This window comes from Falco cherrug, chromosome Z (genome assembly GCF_023634085.1).
Source record: "Falco cherrug isolate bFalChe1 chromosome Z, bFalChe1.pri, whole genome shotgun sequence".
Lineage (NCBI taxonomy): Eukaryota > Metazoa > Chordata > Aves > Falconiformes > Falconidae > Falco > Falco cherrug.
In genome coordinates, this window is record NC_073720.1 from 48661593 (window position 1) to 48674915 (window position 13323).

Sequence of the window (13323 nt, forward strand, 5' to 3'; positions counted from 1 at the left end):
TTCACCTTCTTCTATTACTTCTTTACTGGTGGTAATATCTAATACAACAGCCTTATAGTGCCATTTACTGCTCATCCGTTTTGCTGAAGCATCCATAAACCAAACAGTTTCTGTTGGCGAACCCTCAGTGAGGCATGGTGCATCCAGAATGGGTGAAGGTTTAAAAAGTTGCTGTAATGCTTGCTAAAGGGTCTGTGTTTATGGACATCTGCAATTTGGAGGCCTTAGTGTGTGCTTCAGTTAATTGCCTGTTTTCTGCAACTTCTATTAGGTAGGCATGCCATTTTTGGATAATGGGGGTTTGTGCAACTCCTTCTGGGGGAGCAGTCCCCTCTAGGATTACTTCTATTAAATCAAATGGTCCTGTAGTTTACACAGGGTGTCCCTGATGTATCTTCTCAACTTGTATAGTTGCTCAGACTAAATATAAATATCTCTTTTTCCTTCAGATTATCACAGTTCCATTGCTTTAAATGCCGTTGAGCTGAACAACAAAGGTCTTTTTGGCCCATTGTGGGCAATTTAGAACAGGTTACTGTTAAGTAGTGTGTTCAGCAAAGCCCCATTCAGTTATAATAGGGTTGTGGGGATGTACTAGTCCCAGTGACTGATAAGTTTTAAATTCTTCAGTTAGAGTTTTGATAGCCTCTTTACGTTCTAATTTCCACTCCCAGGGCATGCCTTTCCATAAAAGTGTATATGGACGGGAAATGTTAGAAAATCCAGGTGCATGCTTCTTCCAATATCCTGATGTTCCCATTAACTGTTGTAACTCCTTCCTTCAGCAAGGCATTTGCAGCTCTGATTTTTCTTAGTCTATCTGGAGGAATCACTGCACTGCCTGCTACCCACCAAATACCTAAAAAATTTACTTCTCTGCTCAGCCCTTGACATTTTCCAGATGTGGAATCTCTATTTCTGCTTTGTTCAGTGTTTGCTATACTGCTGCGGCTGCTGCTTCCCCCACCTTCTCAGGGAAGTTCCTCCAATCAGAATATTATCTATATATTGGTATAGTTTCACATCTTGGGAAAGTGAGACTCTGTAAAAGTTCAGCAAGTGTGACATGAGCAACTGTGGGTGAATGTTTATACCCCTGTGGGAGTCTGTTAAAGGCATATTGAATTCCCTCCCAAGTGAAAACTTTTCTTTATCATCCTCATTCAAGGGAACCATAAAGAACGTATCTTTTACATCTAGAGCTGCCATCCATGGGTGCGCAGCTGCTTGCAAAGTAGCTGTTAAGTGTGCAGTACTTGGTACAGCAGCTGTTAATGGGCTGTATTAGCATCCAAGCACCCACAATCTGTTAAATGCCACTTTCTGTCTGGTTTCCAAACTGGTGGACAGGTGACTTATACGGGGAGGGATTTCTGGAGATTTTTTTTTTTTCTCCAAATCAGATATGTCTTCAGAAATTCCACTTGATGCCACAGAAGAAATTGGATATTGTGGTACATTAGTGATTTTTGAGTCAGGGAGTGCAGAGGCCCCACTGTGGCCTGCTGATTTCTGCTGGAGTGGGGACTGATGTTGGAGATGACGGAACACACTGTGGTTTGGCAGGTGCCAGGCTCAACCATTCGAAACATGGAAATCTAAATCATTTTCATGATGGTGTTTAACTGCAAGGCAGGTGCTTGACCTGCACTTCTAGCCCAGGAGCCATAGACTGACATAGGCAGTTTGACACACAACACTTGCTCCCTTCACACTGCTGATCTTGTCTTTGCCATCCAGATCGCATGCACAGCTTCTTGACATCTTGTGTTAAGAGTTGAAATTTGTGCTCCTGTATCTATTAAAAACTTCACCAATTGTCTCTGAGGACCAACTGGAATTAAAATGTATGGCTCATCATTGCTTACCCACTGATAAGTTTCTACTTTCTGGACAGGCAGGCCCAGTTGCCTTCCATGTACCTTACTTGTTTTTTGACTTCATGTCCTGCAATTCCTCCCTGAGAGGGAAGAAGGGATTGTCTTGCTTTCTGGGGACTGTTATCGAAGGGGTTGAAATACACTCCTTTCTTTCACCACTGTCTCAATCAGACTCAAGCTAATGCCAGTAGGCTAATCTTGAATGATGGCTCTGGGAATGCCTAGGGCTAATACATTCTTCCACAATTAATTCCTCCATTCCTGATATTCTATTTGCAGGTTTTTAAATTTGTTTACCTTTGATCTAGTTTCTCTCCCCTGTTTCAAGGGTCTTTTGTGATCTCCTCCCCAGGGCTTCAGGTTTTGTTTTTCAGCTGGTGTATCATCTCAGCCCATTTCATGATTGTATTTAACAATGCCATACGTTAATTCCACCTATGTCAGGAGCTGCTTGGGAGCATTATTGCTCTGGTTTTCATTATATTCAGTATCTTTTAATGTCATCCTGTTTTGCAACTGGATATGGTTTAAGAATTGCTGGCACTCTTCTAATCATGGTGTTAACATTGCAAAATCTATTGAAGCAGATATTGGGACATCATGGGATCCCTGTTTGTGCATGGCTTGTATGCACTTGGGTTTTGTGACAGCTGTAGAGAGCTCATTTAGAGATTTAATGGGAATTATGAAGGATTCACCTTACTCCATAGTGTCTATATTCATCCAGCCCGATAAACTACTCAGCTGGTGATAGTATGGGGTGTATTTGTTGGATTGGGTCCTAAATTTAAGAAAACTCCTGGACCTCAGTAGCTGCTTGTTTCATCCTCATCCAACATAATTCAGTCACCACCACTTAGGCATACTTGCCATAAGTATTCTGTTTCAGTTTCACCTGGTTTTGTGCTATATCTCTCTTGAAACTTTGTCAATTGCAATGGATCCCAGGGGATGGTTTTGCATAGTATGTTGCTTCTTTCGGTTTTAACAACAGGTCTAGCTTCATATTCAGGAGGATGTGTGGGGAACAAAAGATCATAATCTGGCTCGCTATCATCAGGATCACCCCAGATTTTTCCAACCCAGTCTTCAGGGTTTACTATTAGTTTTATGATCTGTACAATGTCAGGGTGATGGGAAGGCTATATAAGCACCATTTCAATCCTTTCTCCCAATTTTTCTTTTTTCTCTTTTCTTCCTGTAACTGTTCTTACAGCTGTTCAATTTTTAAGAACAGCAATAACTCAGTTGCCTTCCTACCTTCTCTTTGCACCTGGAGATCCTGGTCCTTCCTTTCCCTAGTGTCCCTTTCTTGACCGTCAGCTCCTAAACAGGTACCTAGCATCTTGCAGATAAGTCCTTCCCCTTTTCTATCCTTTGTGCAGCCCCTAGTTACTTTTAGGTGATCTTGAATGGCTTTCCAATCATGCCAATTGTCATGAGCCCATTACTCCAAGAAGATGGGACTTGAATTCTTTCCATGCCTCTGTAAATAATTGGTGATACTACTTGCCATCCTGCCAACTATGCCAATTTGTTGCAGATGGAGTGATGCACTTCACTTATAAGAGACAAGTAGCAATATGATTATTGTCAAAAATAACAATTTAATAAAGTTTGATAGTAAATGACAGTGGTTTAACAAGATTGATAGCAAGATACATTTGATTATTTACTGCGCAGAGAACAAGGTCAGAAAAAAATGTCAGGAAGATCCTCCTGTTGAGTCATGAGGTTCAGAAAGGACTCCCTTGCCTTCTAAACTCCTTCTCAGAGGAGAGTTTAAGTGTACCTAGATCCAGACTTAGTCTCAGATTTGGTCAACTGTTTATATCTAGGTGTGCAATCAGTCTTTTATGCCACTTAGCTAAGATGTCAAGGTTTAGCATGCTATTAATTACTTACTGAGCATCTGTTGGAGCAAGTAATCTCTCAGCCTTGAGGAGCAACCTTTGAGAGGTGTCCCTCCTCGGGGGAAGATCCTGGTGTGCAGCCCACTGCTGTGCAGGAGAACTCAACGGGCTCTGGACTGTCCACTATTTATGGAGTAAGATAATCGACTCACGTTTGACTAATTGACTCATCTTTGCATATTGACTACAGAACTTAGTTTCTTTCAAACTTGGCTTGAGTAGACCTTGACCAGCACTGTTAAGTGGGCACATTGTTCAAATCAGCCCGTGGCTGTTATTTTGTTATCTGTCCCTCCTGCATCCACTCTGAGTCAGATACAGCTGTCACAGCCAGATGTATCCAATTCAGCCACCACTGCGGGTTATTGCACTGGTCACAGAAATGAAGGTCAGGGCAGGGGTGCAGGGGAGCACACTGCCACATACGTTCACTGTTACTGTTTGCCCAAAGCACCTATGTTAAATAACCATGGGAAAACCAAGGATATACTTTTTGTACTTTTAGTTTCAGTTTCGATATAACCTAAGCTTATGCTTGAAAAGTCCTTCCAAACATGAAAAGATGTGGGAATGTTCTTTTGGAGAAACTTATTTTAAAGTTAAATTTCTGTATGTAACTTTTTATACCTAAGTCAGTTCCTTCCTTCATGCAACATTCACACTTGCTATGACAAATCTTTTTTTTTTCCTAGTTCTGCTGGAATCAGTCTTTCCCCTCCTACTTCTTTCCACAAGCATTCTCCTATAGAGTTCATGCCTTCTTTCAGTATCCCCTATGAAAGAAAATTGATTGCAAAGGGTGATAGGAAATCTGCATCTATAGACTGAAAAATATTGAAGCAGAATCTAAGCAGCCTCAGGGAATTTATTCTTCAGTCAAGTTCTGCAGGTATGTAATTTTTTTGTGAAAGGACAATGTTGTAGTGTTACCATAATAGTACCTAAGAAGGAGGTAGAAAAATCCCAACGGTGTGAAAGAGCGTCAAATCAATTTTTTTTTTAAATGGTATGTTTTAGCTGACATAGTTACATTTTTGCAGGATTTTCCCTTTGAATAAGTTTGAAATGCTTGCTTCTATTCCAAATGAAATCAGGTTTCAAAATGCAGCTCTACATTTTCCATGCAGTCTTCAAGAACATCAAATACCACTTGCATTTTATTTCCTCAGTAAGAAAGTCACAAAATTCAGTCAGCATCATGAAGGAGAAAATCCAACAGTCCCCAGAAAAATCCAGAAAAAACTAAGGAAAAAATGTTTCAGTTGCCATCCCTTACCACAACAGCGTGTGTAGGATAAAGTCTTTACTAAATACAGACATAACGCAGCAACTTACTAGATGTGACAGAATGGTTACCGTCTATCTAATGCACAAGATGGAGAGACAGAAATTTTGATCTGGGTGTCTGGACTCTCTTATACACATTTGTGCTAGTAGACTCTTAAGCCTTCCCACCCCCTACCCCCATGTAAAACAGGCCTAAAAATAGTGAGACCCTGCTCTCTGATAGAGAGATTGGTTAGATGCTGTGGAAGATTGCATCATGCTAAAGCTTATATCAAGTCTTACCAGTCGGTATTTCTTCTGTACATTTTGCTAAATTATTCTTAATTAGGGTTTGAAGTCCAGTTCAACTCCTGTGAGACAGAGATATATATTCAGGGATGGGATTTAACATTGCAAGTTGAAGGGTTTCATGGAATGCAGTAGAAATCAGAGGATGAAAGAAGAGGTCTAGAGCTGCATTAATATGCTTCACAGTTTTGTGTTTTTTTTTTTTTTTAATTAATTTCCTCAGTTCAATTAATGTACTTTACATATATTTAATTAATTTACTTATTTTACAGAAATAAATACTGTTGTATGAATTAGTAAGGATGTAGGGAAAAATATGGTGTCTGCAGGGTTCTTATTTTCTTCTACTTTACCCTGTATTCAGTATTTCAACAGTAACAATTATTCCCTTTCTCTTGCCAGTCTGGGTTTTCCCTGCAACATCTAATGAAATATTTGCCAAGATAATGTGCCATGCATGTTGCCAAGTGAGCTAGTCAGAGCACATCACTTCATCAACAGTGAGTTATTTATAGAATTCTTTTATGTGCCATCTCTGTTGGCTTCGACTGATGTCCTGTTGGAAAGTGACTTCAGTTGCAACTACCATAGTCACTTGAAGTGTGTGATGTACCCCTTCTTTCTTCCTCATGTTGTATCCTTAATATATAAGAACAGCGTGGGAATGGCTGCCCATTCTTTCAGCCATGGTTTTGATTCAGAGAGGGACAGGAGGAACAGTGACCATGATCTGACAGAAGTACTCAGTGCTTTCCTTAAAACTGTCTGCTGTCATGACTAAATTATGCACGCTGAGCAGTTATTGGAAAGGAGGAATGCCAAAGGTGTTTGGTTTGAGCTATTCCTTATTGCACTGCTTCTATTTATTGACAGTGTGCCAGACTTCTCTCAGGAGCTGGCTCAACTATTCCCTGCTGGTTACTATCAATGTGCTATCATTTCCTTCTCCACTTACTCCATTTTTTAGTTATTTCTTTTCTTTTCATTTTTCCTTTCATTTTTAATGTCCTTCATTTTACACTATCTAGCAGCAGAGGTAAAGATGAAGTCGAAGAAAGAGTGGCTCAGAGGGCTGCTTAATGACATGTGAAATGTGCACATTGTTTATTCATTTCCCTTTAGTTCTGTATACTTTAACAGCCATGCATCAGTAGGTATTATACTCAAGGTCATTTTGGAATGAAGCTGAAATTAAAAATGTACTTTATGTTGTCATTTTACATCTTTCTTTTCTATTTTCAATAAAGTCAAAGACCATCTAGCATTTTATGTTGAATTATTTATTTATGTATTACCAAGCTTTACTTAATTTATCACTCATTAATGCAGTAATTATCAGAGGTTTAAATATGATGTTTGTGAATTTACAGTTACAGTTAGCTTGAGTGCAAGTGCAATTAAGGTAACATCATGTGCCACCTCAATTTTATACAAGTAATTTTGCCTGTACAGCCTTAAATATATGGAAAGATCTCATGTCCCTGAGAATAGTTCCTCTGTACTGTGCATACTTTAATTAAATATTCCTGTCCTAAGAATGTGTAGTAGACAAAGTATGTAGTGAAGAGTGTGCATTCAATTTCCCAGTGAAGGGTGGAAGCTCCTACATTTCCAAATTACTTTTGTATGTGATTAATCATACATAAACAACACAAAATGCCTCAATGGAAGTGACTCCATTTACTAATCTCACTGTAACTTTTAGTAAAGAGAGATTCTGTGTTTCAGATAAGAGTATAGAAAGATTAGCACAAAGGAGCGTAGTGAATACCGTCAAGTATCATGTTTACACAAGAATACGGTGGTTTTATAGCATAACAAAACTGGATGATGCATGGGAGTGGTGGTGTCCTGCTGCAGGTCACACATACTCTGACACTAGTGGTTCCAGAAGTCGAGTTGGACCTGATCTTCACACCTAAAGCAAGCAATCAAGCATTCAAAGGTCATTGAAAAATAATATATTTGAAATTATTTATTGGTTTTGCCACAGGCTAAATTAAACAGATTTTTACAGAAAAGAAAAATACTGTTTTCCATATGTTTCCTTTAAAGGGACACATGTCTTTCTGTGTATATCTACTCTAAGCTTTCTGGACCATTCTTTCATTCCTGTTAGGAAAGCAGGTTCACGTATGTCTCTGAAATCTTTGTAATGATCTATTCCACGGAGAAAAGAACTTGGAAAGTGCTCTGTCATGCTAGTTTGACTAAAGTTTGAGTGAGTTTTGGCTATGTTTTTGGTTTGTCTTATACACAATGGAAAATCTAAAGGAAGGTCAGAGCTACAAATAGGTTTCATGGCATGAATTTTCACTAATTGGTTAATACTGAGGCATTGGAGGTTTAATCAGAGTTGAGGGAAATTAAACAGGAATGATGAAACAGAAGCTTTCAGTAAAACACCCAGTTTCAGGTTACTTCTGTCTGGCAATAGTCATCCTCAAGTTACAGAGCTGCTGGTGTCCTAAGCTGACAGTAGCAGAATTAAAACCATACCAGATGTGACAGATCTGAAACACAAGAATAGACAGTAATATCAAAGGAGACTTTCTGACCCCCCCCATCATCCTTCAAGATCTTGTTCTGTTTCCAGTGTGAAATCTGACAGATGGTGAGAGAAAGATGACCTTTCTGGGGGAGGATTTAGCAAGAGCTTTGGTTCGGTTGGTCTAACTGATCTTGTTTCTGAGAACATATAATGACAGTATCACAAATAGAAATGATGAGGCATACCATCACTAAAAACTTTTGTTGCCGTGATACAAATTTTGTCTTATGATATTTGTCTTTATTTGATCCTTTTAGTAGCTGTTTTAATGAGTCAGCAAACAATCGTAGCAAAAGAAAAACCTTGATTTGCATTTTTTTTTGTTGTCATTGAAACCATCAATTCAGTGAATGTGGGATAAACATCACAACAACAACAACAACAACAACCAAACAAAAAACCCCAAAAAAACCCACCCCGCTGTGATTTAGGAGATGAGCATGAACAAATTCATGTATGGCTGAAGCTTTATACAAGGTTGGATCTCACATAGATCAGAGTTGATGATGAAACTGCCTTTCATTTTTAAAGAGCAGGATTTCATGAAAGACTGAGAAAGAAAAACCTGCCTGGCATAGTAATGTGATGACAGCTTTATGATGAAAATATATCAAAGGATTGTGTGATCTCCTCTGCAGAGCATGTGGACTTTTAGAAAATTTTGAATTGTGCACACATCAATGTATTTTAAAGGACAATATATCACATTTTTTAAAAAAATGGCGAAGTTTTCTTTGGGAATGAACAACCTGCACACTGCATAGTCAGTCTGATCATTTCATTCTGCTTTCCTAACTCACACAAAAATGGTACATCTATAAAGTTGTGAGGATACTTTCTAGTAAGGGAGGAAGATTTTTGGTAAATAGTTTTTGAAAGAGTCAGATCATCTTCTCCCAAAGTGATATTGGCATTTCCTATTGTAATGGAGATTATTTATATATGTGCATACATACATATACATACATATATAAATATCTGTATTTTTTAAAAAGATTAATATCTACTCACATTTAACCTTTATTTACAAAATGTGCTAAACACTAAGCTAGACCTAACAGCACAATACAATAGTGATACAATGCTGACAGTCATAAAATCTTGTCAAGTCAGTCTAATTTATGATAAATTAGCAACATTGTTGCTGGCAATAAAAATTCTGCTTATTCTATTGGTAAAATAGACATACTTGGAAGAAAGGATTGGACTTTTCAAATCTTTTGTGAATATTAGGGAGGACATTGGTTTCTGCGTATGCATAAGAGAGCATAACTGTAAAGTGAACCTCATTCACTGAGTTCTCTTCAGTGAAAAGTTAACTGATCCTGTAGTGTAGTTCATTACAAGATGAACAAACTTCTAATAGTCTCCTTTCTTCAATTTCTCCTTTTCAGAAAGATACCTTAAAACCAATTTATTGCTACTGATGTTTTTACAGAACCTTGCAAAGTGTGTTTTTCCTGTCATGCTAATGTGTAGTAGAAGTTAAAATTTGTCATCTTCAATTTCAGAGTTTTTGTGCAACAGAAGCATACTGTCTACACATTAATTTTGTATTCTTCCTGGCAGATACTAAAGCTACAACCTAATGAGTGCTCCAGGTCTGTTATCTTCAGTGGGACCAGATCTAGGTTCACTGACTTCAGAAAGGCTTCCTCTAACTGAGCGTAAGCCCTGTGCTCAAGGTCTTGCTGGCTGTACTTTTGAGATATGCCTGAATCTCACACCACTGACAAAATCTGTCCAACCACAGTCTTGTAAAACTATAAAGAAGTGTCCAGGCAGCTAGGATTTCTGACTTCTCTGGGTACTTTTATCAAAACACAGCTAATGGTGAAAAGCCTCTATCTTACTACGATTTCAGGGGCCCTTGTTACTTTTTAAGAAGTGACTCCACAGTGTTTGTAAATGCTGCTGATACATGTGATTTATGTTTCAAACAATGGGCAGAGGAGAAGTTTGAGTAATTCATTTGCAATTAGTTTTGGCCACAAGCTGTAAAGCTGACCTCAGTCATGAGGTTCAAAGGAACAAAGCAAAGATATTTGAGCTAACATTTACCCAAGTTGATTGTAAAGCAGCAGCATGCAAAACTGGGGCAGGGCACATCTTCCCATCTTCTCAATACCTTACAGATTCAGCAGAGGTACACAGGCCCATAAAAGCTGGGTATCAAAACAAAAGCAAAGGGTTTTTTTGTCTGTCCAGTTGTTTACTCTAGAGATGTTTTGAGAACAGTCTATTGAGACACTTAGGCATTTCACAACTGGACCTGACAAAATTCCAGAATTGGGATGCTTGAAAAATGAAAATAAACAGGGCATAAAAGTTAGCCACAATTTTTCACACCTCAGATATGACTGATTTTTTATCTGACTCATAGGGTAGGGGAGTTATTCTATCCAAGATTGCTTATGCTTTAGTACACCTGTACCTGGATTTATAGAGTTATACCTAGTAACAATGTGATTATCTTTTAATACTAGTTTTTTCTTCTTTGCCTTCCTTTTCTTCTCTAACAGCATAATAGCTCCCCATAATGATTTATTTTAAAAATTGTGTCCAGAGATATTACTCCATCATATAAATTATTAATACATAGATGTGACTCTAGCTGACTACAGTGACATTGCTTCGACATCAAATTTGTGTGAGAAAGAAGAGTCAGACCTCTTCCTTGTGCTGAAGAGGAATCTTCACTCTCTCTTATACAGCAAAATACCCACACTGCCTATCTTGTATTCCCAAAGCCTTCTGCATGACCAGACTTTTATACTTTCTTAACCAGAGCTGCGTTGCACTTAGAATTAAAAATCCACAAACTTGATCCATACAGAAAACAGGGTTAAATAGAACTAGTCTTCCAGTGATGACTTTGCTGTATGGCTGCTGTGATTTCAATGAATTAATCCTGCCTGAATTTGTAGCCAAAATGTGACTATATGTGACAGTATTCTCTGACATGTCCCTTTCAGATTTTATGCTCCAGTTTATCCCTTTTCAGTTCAGTTTGGTTTGTTACTGTTCAGGAGGACAGACTAGCACTGTCTAACTCAGAAGGCCTAATTAACTGTGTCAACTCAAAGGCGGTGCTTATGACTTGTTAGAAGTATTAGATGACAAGGGTATACACACTGTCACTAAATATAAAAGCTTCAGGAACAGTCTCCTTTAAGAGCACTGCTTCCCATGCAAAAAGAGAGAAGGATTTGTGGGGGAAGAGGAGACAAAAAAGCCTGTCCACATTTCATGTTTTACATTTTACAGTGTGTCTTTGAAGCAGAACTAAGGAAATGTTTCTTTGATCCCACCAACCTGAATACCTTAATGAAAAAAACCAAAATGCAACTAGGAGAATTTATAATACCTTGCAGCACCTTCAAGCTGATTTACTTAGTTCACTGGACAAAAAGCTCATTTATTCACAGGGAGATAATTTGCCTTCAAGATACCTGGCATTTTCATGCCTACCCTCAAACCATTTATCATTTCAAAATACCGTTAGGAAATGAGCCCAATAGGCAATGATTTAAATTGGCATTGCCTATTTGCAAAACAGCTTCCTTAACTGCTGAAGGGAAACCGCCCAAGAAGCCCATGTTTTCTTTTTCTCTTTCTTTCTGAATAACGTTACAACTTAGACATTTCAATTTGCTTTCCGCTTTTGCAGTCATCTCCAGTATACAATAGAAAAGTGGACGATGTGCCCAGCAGGCAGGCATACAGCATGGAGGGTGTGCTTGCACTCACATCAGGGTTGTTCTCTCAACAACTACTCTCCAAAAGGGACTCAGTGAGTATGTGCTTAAAGGAAGTCACAAATCTGAGAAGGATGATTCTGCCAGAAGTCCTGGCAGCAGTTTACTTGGGAAGGCATTTTTGGTAACTTGGTGTCTCTAAGAGGCAGTTGTTGGAAGGACAGAAAGTTTTGGAGAAAAGAGGGGTCATGTAATCCCTGGAGGACCTTATATGACCAAATCTAATAGAGTTCTTAGGGTGGTGAAGGAACTGAGGCAAAGGCTGAGATACAGGAGCTAGATGTAAAGTGGTTCCCAAGCTGGAAAGCATGAATTGTGTAATTGTAAATCCTGGGGGGAATCCAGAGTCTCAGCAGTTCTGAGATTTCACAGAAAGTGAGACGGAGAAACCACATGCCTAGAAAGTCAACCTGAAGATAATGTTTAGGTTGCAAACTCTATCCAGTGTGTGGTTTTGGGCTATGAGTCCAACTGTTTAGTGACAGTCCAGTGTTCGGATATTCTCCCTCTGCTCGTGACCCATCGGAGTTGTTGGACTGGCCTGACAGAGGCACGTTGTGTGATGGAGGCATTTTTTTCTCTTTCCCTATTCAGGATGCCTTGCTGCATGCTCTCAGGGGTTCAGACCCAGTCCAGCCTCTCTGCCCTACTGGGATCGGGCATGACAGCTCCTTGCAAAACAACTTACTGCTCTGAGCATACGCAGATGCTTTTTTTGTGCCAGGAGTCCCACTTATATGGAATGATCCCTTTCCTAAACATTCAGACAGACCTAAACTTACACCTTTGACAGAAGGGAGACATCTAGAGAGTGAAAGGCATGGCATTTGCAGGTAAAACTGCAGTTTGCATTTCATGGAAATGGTCATATTTCTCTGATGCTCACACAATTCAGAAGTATTTAATTAGTATGCTAAAAACCTATCCTTCACAAATTGTTCTGAAGTGTTCAGTGTTTCAGTTGCTTATAAACAAGGTATTTCAAGGAATACTCAGAACTGTTGGGAAGCATAACTTCTAAAAACTTTCCAATTCAGTCCACTGTGATTAAGAAATATAGTTTAATAGCCACAAATACAAAAGTTCTGATACATGCAGACATCATTTTTGAGCTTAGTCTACAATGACAAAAAGACATAAAGTTGAAAAGAGTATGCTGAAGTGTGCTTGTGAGTGGTGATTCATAACTAATTGTCTCAGAACAGTTTGTTACCAAATGATTCACTCTTGAAATGAAAATATGCTACAAGAGAATATTTTTTCCATTCCCTTTTCCTCTTTGATGCAGAACAGCCACAGCTTAGCCCAGCTAAATGCAAATAGAATAAGTACTCCTGGACCGGTGGTAAAAGTTCTAATTTAATTTTATTAAGGCCATAAAGAAATAAAAATAAAATGTGCATTTCAATACTATAATGTTATACTACTATACTGTATAATTAAACTGTACTCAGCTATGAATCAACTGTATCCCATAAGTAAATATTGCTTTAATCCTGGTATGTATTTTTTTACTTTCATAAGGTGGTTTTGCACCTATATATTGCCAGCAACATTTAGCAAATACATCTATCTCAAAAATACAATACCAGAAATCCAATTTTATGGGAAAATTATACTTGTCCTCATTATTTCCAAACTAGACA